The sequence below is a fragment of the Patella vulgata genome, chromosome 1, assembly GCF_932274485.2.
Source record: "Patella vulgata chromosome 1, xgPatVulg1.2, whole genome shotgun sequence".
NCBI classification, from domain to species: domain Eukaryota; kingdom Metazoa; phylum Mollusca; class Gastropoda; family Patellidae; genus Patella; species Patella vulgata.
In genome coordinates this window covers 8124219-8133240 of record NC_065879.2, presented here as the reverse complement: position 1 = coordinate 8133240, position 9022 = coordinate 8124219, and the positions used below count along the sequence as shown (strand labels likewise).

The 9022-nt window shown below is 37.7% G+C and overlaps 1 long non-coding RNA gene across 1 annotated transcript; it reads right to left on the bottom strand.

Annotated features, from left to right (window-relative positions):
• Nucleotides 1-4025: 4025 nt before the first annotated feature.
• On the bottom strand, nt 4026-8778 carry LOC130014355 (uncharacterized). Its single transcript, XR_008789331.1, has 3 exons — nt 8569-8778; nt 6600-6771; nt 4026-4188 (listed from the first exon to the last, which is right to left on the bottom strand). It is a non-coding gene; the product is annotated as an uncharacterized LOC130014355 (long non-coding RNA).
• Nucleotides 8779-9022: the final 244 nt, after the last annotated feature.

The following is a 9022-nucleotide window of genomic DNA, read 5'->3' as shown; positions in this document are numbered from 1 at the left end:
GTAGTATCTGCGACACCTAAGGATACAGCTGTTGTTTCAGGAGAAGCCGTAGTTGGTGGTGGTGTTGCTGCAGGAGTGTTCGCTGTTGTCGCTTTAGGTCGACACAGCGGCTCTGGGTAATATTGCTCCACAAACCCTCTTATATCATCAGTCGCCGCTTCTCCACCGACATTAGCTGTCAATAAAACATAGCATATAGACATAGAAAAAAACAGACTGGGGTGGTCCGTGGTCGAGTAGATTTTAAGATTTTAGTAACAGCAGAGAAGAATTCTGAAAATTTAATAAACATTATGCGGACATGAGGTATCATTGTTTAAATGCACTCTTTAGTGGACATTTAGTAATTGAACATGTAACAAAATATAAGTTATGATATAGCATACCAAATATATATCTAGTAACTGGCACTAAAAGAGAGCTTATGTATTTTGTATAAAGACCCTTAATATAACACATTAGAGAATGACGAAACAGCAAGGAAACAGAGCCAGGGGGAACATCTAGAGAGGAATAAACCCTTGTTTGGTATCTAAGCAGCTGCATGACAATACATATTGTTAAATGTGTATAATTTAAGTTCCATATAATAAAACTCTTATTCCCGATATGAAACTGTTACCTGTGTTTCAGCTCAAATCCTACGCTACTGTATTACGAATGAACTAACTTTGTTGCAATATTAACACAAGATACAGAAACACAATTACTGGATTGATTACTATGCAACGCTTCGATGAGGACACCCTTGTTATCATCATTTGCTTTATATAAAGACCAGAGTATTGTCGTTGCCCTAGGGCCCGGTCGACAGTCAAACCTAAATTTACATACCTTATCTAAGATCGTAGCCATTTATTGCAAAGCGGCCTAGGCTGTGCACGCTCGACATTTCTTTCCTTTGTAACAACTGGAGCTTCTCCTTTGGATGAATTTCGCCCAAAAATCTGGATCAAGCCTATTTTTGTGGCGTCTTCTGGCAAGTTTCTTAGGTAACACTTTGTCTACGATATCACCCTTGGTGGATGTGGACGTAAAACTCCAGAAACGAACCAACGTCGTTGCATTGAAATAAATTCAATAATCGTGTCGCCATAAAAAATATTGTACCTTGTGTTAATAATTTATTCATCTCGGTATTATAAATTGACACTTACCAGTATAACATCTTTTGATAAAAGTTGTATAATTTGGCACGCTGTGCATGATGGGTTGAAAAGTATTACTTGTGTAAGGTCCTAAAATAATTAAACATTCATTGTCCTTATTGGTGAAAGAAGTACAGTCTTCGTCCGGGTCATCATAATCCTGACAATATTCTTTACAGTCAGCGAGTGATCGGGGTGATTTGTTGATAACGACTTGTCCCGAACCGGTGTCATCAATCAATTTCCGGCTTTTCCTGTCTTCGAACCAACATTCACCTTGAAAATAAAAGACATCCATAAATACATGTACATGTTATTTTAATCAGTGTGGGGTCTATACCCATCCACAGCATCCAAGAAATAAAACAGGTGATTTTAATTATCGTAAATCTAAATTTCAAAATAACTAGAAAAATAAACCAAGAACACAAGGATTGTGTGAATTATGTGCATATCATGTTCGACAGTTCCACTTCACATGGGGATCACGTGGCTAAGTGGGTAAGACGCTAGCCTGGAGATCGGGTGTTCGATCCCTGCATTGGCCGAAAAAGTTCATCCAGATTTTCCGGCGTGGTTCCCCCTTGTCAGTGATGCAGGACGGAGGGCCTGACAAACAGCTGTCTAGTCGTTCGGATGGGACGAAATACCGAGGTCCCGTGTACACATTGGCGTGCACGTAAAAGATCCCATGACAGTTGGAATTCGATATAAGAGTTGGTCGTAGTGCCTCTGTCCGGGCAAATTTCCCTCATAGCACACTGTTTGGCGTATGACCTTCTTCATTAGCCCATTTCGGAGCAGAACAGTAGTACGTTAAACCCCATTTCATTTCCACTACACATAATGTCTGTCAACCAAGTACGAATCAGATTTTTCCAACCTCAAGAGTATAATTGTTTCAGTAATATTTAATAATTCATTACTGAACGTGCAGACATATCGTACTTTCGTTTTCATCAATATTCATGAAGACCTTTCCACTAAGACCTCGTCTTACAAACAAACAGAAATGTGAACGAATTGTGGACCAAATCCTGTTTTTGCACGCAAAACTGAGAAGCAATTGGGCACCAGAATAAAACATTTCAATAAACAAAGAATATGTATACCATTGTATTAAAATATAATAGAGATGCTTAATCAGAGAGACAGAGAGGGAGAGAGAGAGAGAGAGAGAGAGAGAGAGAGAGAGAGAGAGATAGGGTTTAACGTCCACTCGACACAAACTAGGTCATTTCGGGACTAACACAGGGTTCAATTTTATTTCAATAATTCGTTTGCGCGTAGGGATCTTTAGCAGTGGGAGGAAACCGGAGGACCCGGAGAAAACCCACGAGGTTGGACAGGCGACCCTACTCCTTGTCACGCACAGCCGGGGAATCGAAACCCCGTTAGTTGACTCAATGACAGACCGTATGATGCAGCGCGCGCGTGCTAACCATTTGGCCATCCAACCCCATTCATCACCATAGATACATGTTCAGATATACCATAGTGACACTTTATAAAACAATCTAGTAACCTGGATTAAAAAGGACACATTGACTCATCTATCTCCATGGGTAGCTGTGTGTTTAAGTAAGAACCTTCATAAGCTCTCTGTTTAATTAATGGCACCTGATAAAGATGATATCTAATCCCCTTTGTGGTTTGAATGTAATTACAACTCGATATACAAAATGAAAAGGCTGTGACAGATTAAATGTGAGTAGAGTTTCTGAAGTTAATATTTACTTACTGTGAGTTGATTTATTAAACTGGTATTGTTTTTAGTTGACGGTAAACGCTTATGAAAAGATTGTGACAGATTGAATGTGAGTTGAGATTCTGAAGTTAATATTTACACACTGTGAGTTAATTTAAACGGGTATTGTTTTAGTTGACGGTAAACGCGTATAGGACCACCATCAGCATTTAAAATGGCGGCGAGATCGCCATTCTAAGTCACTGAGATGTTATCATATTCACTTGTAGGATGTTCCAGTGCCAGGGTCAAAAACTCAAACAAATGACTGTTCTTACTTATTTTTGGAATTCATTCAAGTACAATTAAACATACATTATGGGAGATTCGATAACGAGTTGGCAGTTCTGACTATAATAGTTAAAAACTAGATAATGTAAAGGCAATTTGCTGAAAATTTCATTCAAATTGATCCACTATGAACCGAGAACTAAGCGATTGAAATTTCCGCCTAGCCTCGTTCGTCATTACTAAAGTCAGTACGATAAACTGCATAGTCTCGATTATCCACTTGATCGTTATAAGGAAAGTTATGCAGTAAATCGGCTCATAATCCACTAACGATCGCAGTCTAACGATGCCATCTAGAGTTGATTATGGTCTGGATAGGTTAATTAATGTCTAATTAATAATTTAGATAACATTCCAGGCCTAAAGAAAGACCTGCAATAGACAGATTTATCTCTTACATAATGTACAATTAAGCGTAGTTCTTACTAACACGGTTGTAGGCCGTTTAAGCGCATGAATAATGCAACAGTGCAACACTAGTGCAGCCCGATTCCTGGTCAAGGGGAAAACGCCACTTGGTTGACTTAATCGATGATATTGGACTGTATTATAAATCAATGCTAACTGCATGAAATTATATCCCGACGGACAGGGATTATGACAATATACCCCCCATTTAAAAAATTGCCACTTGGTTGACTTAATCGATTATATTGGACTGTGCATTAAAAATCAATGATAATTGCATGAAATTATATCCCGACGGACAGGGATTATGACAATATACCCACCATTTAAAATGTGGGAGTATAAAAAGTAATTACCATAATCCTACCTATATTGATTTGACAGATATATTGGAATTGGTTGTCGCACCTGTCTGTAAACCAGGTCTCGCCATGTTTACTCCTAAATACACATTTCTTCTTTGAATCATCGTGGGCCGATGAGGCCCAGTGACTGGGTTCTCCAATAGGGGTACAATCATCCCAATACCAACCATCCAGGCCTGGATTTGACGTATTCACATAATTAAAGCCCCCTATCCAATATTTATCATTACTGGAAATAGATAAACTAATCTCTAAAAAGTCACACACGAATGATTAATTTTATATAAAAAAAAAAAATTCATTAAAGATACATTATGTAAGATTTAGATAAAGAGTTGGTCGTACTGGGGCTAACGAGGTGTTCTCACTTTCCCAGCAGCTATTGTTGTCCAGGTAGAATCATTGGACCAGTACTAAATAGGGTAACAATGGTGTTAAAACTATAGTCTTTTTCATATCAATATTAACCACTTTACATAAAAGTTATTTTATTAACAAATTTAGCATGTACATATATATTTTTCGTATCAATATTAACTACTTTACATACAAGTTATTTTATTAACAAATTTAGTATTGTACGTGTATATTTAAAATTCGACTAAGTGTGATATCGAATTTCCGTATTCATATAAAGTCGTCAAACCAGTTAATAATCTTTGTTTTTCATCATGTATTCTTCTGTTTAATTCTATGTACGTGTATTTTCTTTTCTTTGGACGTGAAACGCCTCCATTTCCATATTGTGATTTATAGTTCATACATGTCATAGGTTAAATTGAACTGGTCATGCAATAATTAAAACAGAGTATAACTCACTAATCTATAACTAATCCCTAATCCGCTTAATTAGTAAAGGGTTAATCTGCTGGGAAAGTGAGAACAAACCGTCGTACTTGCTATAATAGTTCAAAAATAGATATTTTATTTTGAGCCAAGTTATCCGCCCTGCTTGTAGTTTTGACAAGTAGTGTGCATTGATTGTTTATTATCGTCACCATGGTACTGGTATGTTCGAGACTTAGCCACGCTTCTCCATATTTTAATTAAATCACTCATTAAATTACTGAACCGTTCTAATCTACTTTAATCGGAATCAGAGAGTTAATTATGGTCTTGTTTTGTTAATAAATGTCTAATTAATAATTTATGTAACATTTCGGGTCTAAAGAAAGAGCTGCAATAGCCAGATTTAGCTCTTGCATAATGTATCTTTAACTTTAAAAAAGTAATTGGTTGATTATGTTTCTTTTTTTTTAAAAAAAAAGGATTTAAAAAAAAAGTACGTAGGAATGGTTTCATACAGAGGCGTGCTGGGCGGGTAGACAGGAAAAAGTGCCCTCGAGTTACCTCAAGCATATGGTCATATTCCCATTGCTTTTATGAAAACAATGTGCTTTCTTTTCCTGTTAACCCTCCCCTGGTCCAAACAGATCCAGGGATACTGAGACCCAATTGTGCTCAATGCACGTACATGCACCATTGATCAATTCTTGCTTGTTGGCTCTCAGCCACATTGAGACAGAAAACTGGTTAACGCTGATGATGATCTACTGATTGTGCACCTAATATCCAAATTTCTCTGATTTCAGTTTCGATTATAAAATGTTTGCGATTTGCAACCATTAATAATAACAATTCTGTATTTAGCCGGCCTCTAAATCATTTTTTCTGGTTATTTGGGTTGTGTGAATTTACTCCTAAGTTCTTCTCCTCCGCAATTAGCGAACATAATTGATTGGACCTTGACGGGTAACCTTCGTAAGGAATACCAGTCCCATTTCATGCCTGTGTTTCTTTACTCGGGGGTAGCTTAGTTCTTGATTGTTGCTAACTATGTTCATGTTCAGATCTTCAGGACTGGATCATAAGTCATCAACCAATGTATGATATATCATGGCTGAGATATACGTAAAATCGATCCTAGCATGAACATTTTACGGCGTTGTCCCCTACTCTCAAATTGTCCTATTGCCCTAAGTTTGATCTTTCTACCATCCTGAGATCCCCTCACGCTTCTGGTTTGGTAACACGACACAGCACACGCACCAGACAAACATACTGACCACAAGCTATTCTCTCGACATAAAAACAACTTTTTCTATTGCCAAAAGAAGTGTCACGTGTGGTAGAACTCCCCACCCACACAGTGGCAGCTCCAGCCGTCAGTGGAAGGAGGGGCAAAGCTAGGGCAATGCCCTTGCTTGAGGGGACAAGCTTCCTCCCGAGCGCTGATGGCGTGATCCCCAGACTGCCGGAAATGCAGCCTGGGTCTGACATTACATCCAAGTCTCCCTCTAGCTACGATATAGCGCAAGAGAGAGAGAGAAATGGACTTTAACGTCCACTCAACACAAACTAGGTCATTTCGGGACTAACATACGTTTTTTTAAAATTTATATTTCAATAATTCGCTTGCGCGTAGGGGTCTTTAGCAGTGGGGGGAAACCGGAGAACCCGGAGAAAATCCACGAGGTTAGACAGGCGACTCAACCCCTTGTCGCGTACAACCGGGGAATCGAAACCACGCCAGTTGACTCAATGACAGAGGGAGAAATGAAGAAGCATTTCACTGAAACTGCTAACCAGTAGACATTTCGCAATAACAACAAAAGCAAGGTAGGAACCATTTCTACTTACATGTGGTTATTTTGTACCCATAAGTCTGTTATTTCTACCATTGTTCGTTGTTGCTTGACTGTTTTGAGATGGAGTAGATTTCTATTCATTCGGTGACAATTCCGATGAGCCTCGTTCCAATTTAATTTGTCCACGTGGAAAGTATACTGATAAGCCTCAGTTTTACAACAAACTAAATGAAAAGATTTCTTTAAAAAAAAATTAAATATGCGTTTCAACAGTTACGATCCTAAATTTATACCTATCCTCCGGAGAAAATATATATGGCGGAGAAAATATATAGAAAATGGTCATTCCATGTCAAGGGGGCCAGGCGTGGGAAATTGACTCCTCGAAAAATCTGGAAAAAATATATGTTATTGTACATGTAAAAACTAGAAACGAAACAATTTGTGGTTTGAAAATTGACTGAGATTTAGAAAAAAAAAATCGAAAAGATATCGAGATGGCAAGGGACAAGAATGCTTTTAACATATGTTGGATACATTAGTACAAACTATAATTTCACCAAGTTTCTGAATTTTAGGTGCTCATCTATCGCATTCAATCGGCTCCAAAATTTCCCAACTTTCTCAAAATTTACCCAATTGACATGGAATGACCCAAAACTATATATGGCGGAGAAAATATACAGGAGGAAGTGTGTGTGTTGAAAATCCACAAATTTTAACAAAGCTGACCTTTAGTTAGATATTGACTCCACAGGCGCTTGTACACATATCGTGCCCGTAAAAGAACCACTGACAGTTGGAATTGGAAATAAAAAAAGGCCGTAGCAACGCTCCCCTGGCAAAATTTCTTTCATATTTTCCTCGTAGTACACTGCGTGGCGTACGCCCATTTTCATTAGCCCAGTCATACGGCTCTGGCCAAGTCCAATCGGTGCAGAAAAGTAGGACGTTAAATCCCATTTCATTCCATGTGTTTATCCCGGAACTTTACACTAATTGACTGTCTTGATATCAACCAAATTTATAAAATTACGCAAAAAAAGTGAATCCAACACAAACTGGTGCCACGATAGCGTTACTCTAATTATATGTATATTTACCTGCACTCAAAATGCTCATTCCAATCGTACAGATGACAATGGGATGAAGTACGATTGAAGAATCAGAGGACAAATTGTGAATACGATTTTGATTAAACTTCCTATGTCCTTTATATCCCGACCAATTCCAATTTCATGCAATTCCTCATATATGTCCAGTGTCCAAGATGACGCATCAGCGTACGGTGCACTGTCGTCCATCATTTTCATCTGGTTAAAATCCTATTTCGTTTCGTTTTTATAGTTCAAAATTTCGTTTTACTTGTCTTTACTACACTTGGATCTGGAGGAGTTGTTATTTAACTCGTGTTCTGAATGGTGTCAGGGATAAGCCAATGAAATGGTCTGTTACGGCGAACTTTAAGCGTGTTTTTCACGGAACTGTGGGTAATCCACTAGTAACATCAATGCTGATTGGTTAATCAAATGTCTGACGCCAAAAGGGTCATAAGTCGGTCTTTTGACCCCTGACGTGACCTATCGCTATAACTTGTCAGATCTTCATGTAGTGTAGGCCATCGAAAGTATAAAAAACGAAACGAAATATAGATCTGTATATTAATCAGTTTGATTGTAATGGGGCTTTGTAGTGGATTTTAAGCAGATTTGTCACTTATACTTATTCTTTATTTGAAACAAAAAGGAACCACATTTTACTATTTTGCCTTGGTTTATGCGCCTTCGATATTGGAATGGTTGCTTTAAAATGAAAATATATGGGATTAAGATCGCACTGTTCTGTCCCGACTGGGCTAATGAAGATGGGTATACGCCATATAGTGTGCTATGAGGGATATTTTGTCCGGACAGCGGCGAAACTGCCTTGTGTTATATCGAAACCCAAACTCGCAAATACTGGTCACTCCCATTTCCTGTTATATATCTAATAAAAGTTATTACTAACAAAATATTACTTACCAGAATTCGTGTTAAAACTTAGGACGAGAAGATATGGCACCGCGTAGCAAAACTGATTTGACTTCATTGTTATATTTGTTTATTACAGCATATATTACCAACTCGTTAATACTGCTACTGGATCGACGCAATTCCCATATTGGAAACACACACACACAGTTACGAAGCATAGAATTTTAACTCCCAATTAAATACAATAAACTTTAATATTGTCTGTTACGTAGTATATATTCTAACTCCCAAGTAAATATAGTAAAGTTTTATACTCTCCGTTACGTAGCATATATTTTAACACTTAAGTAAATATAGTAAATTTTAATATTGTCCGTTACGTTGCATATATTTTATCTCCCAAGTAAATATAGTACAGTTTTCTACTCTCCGTTACGTAGCATATATTTTAAGTCTTAAGTAAATATAGTAAATTTTAATATTGTCCGCTACGTAGCATATA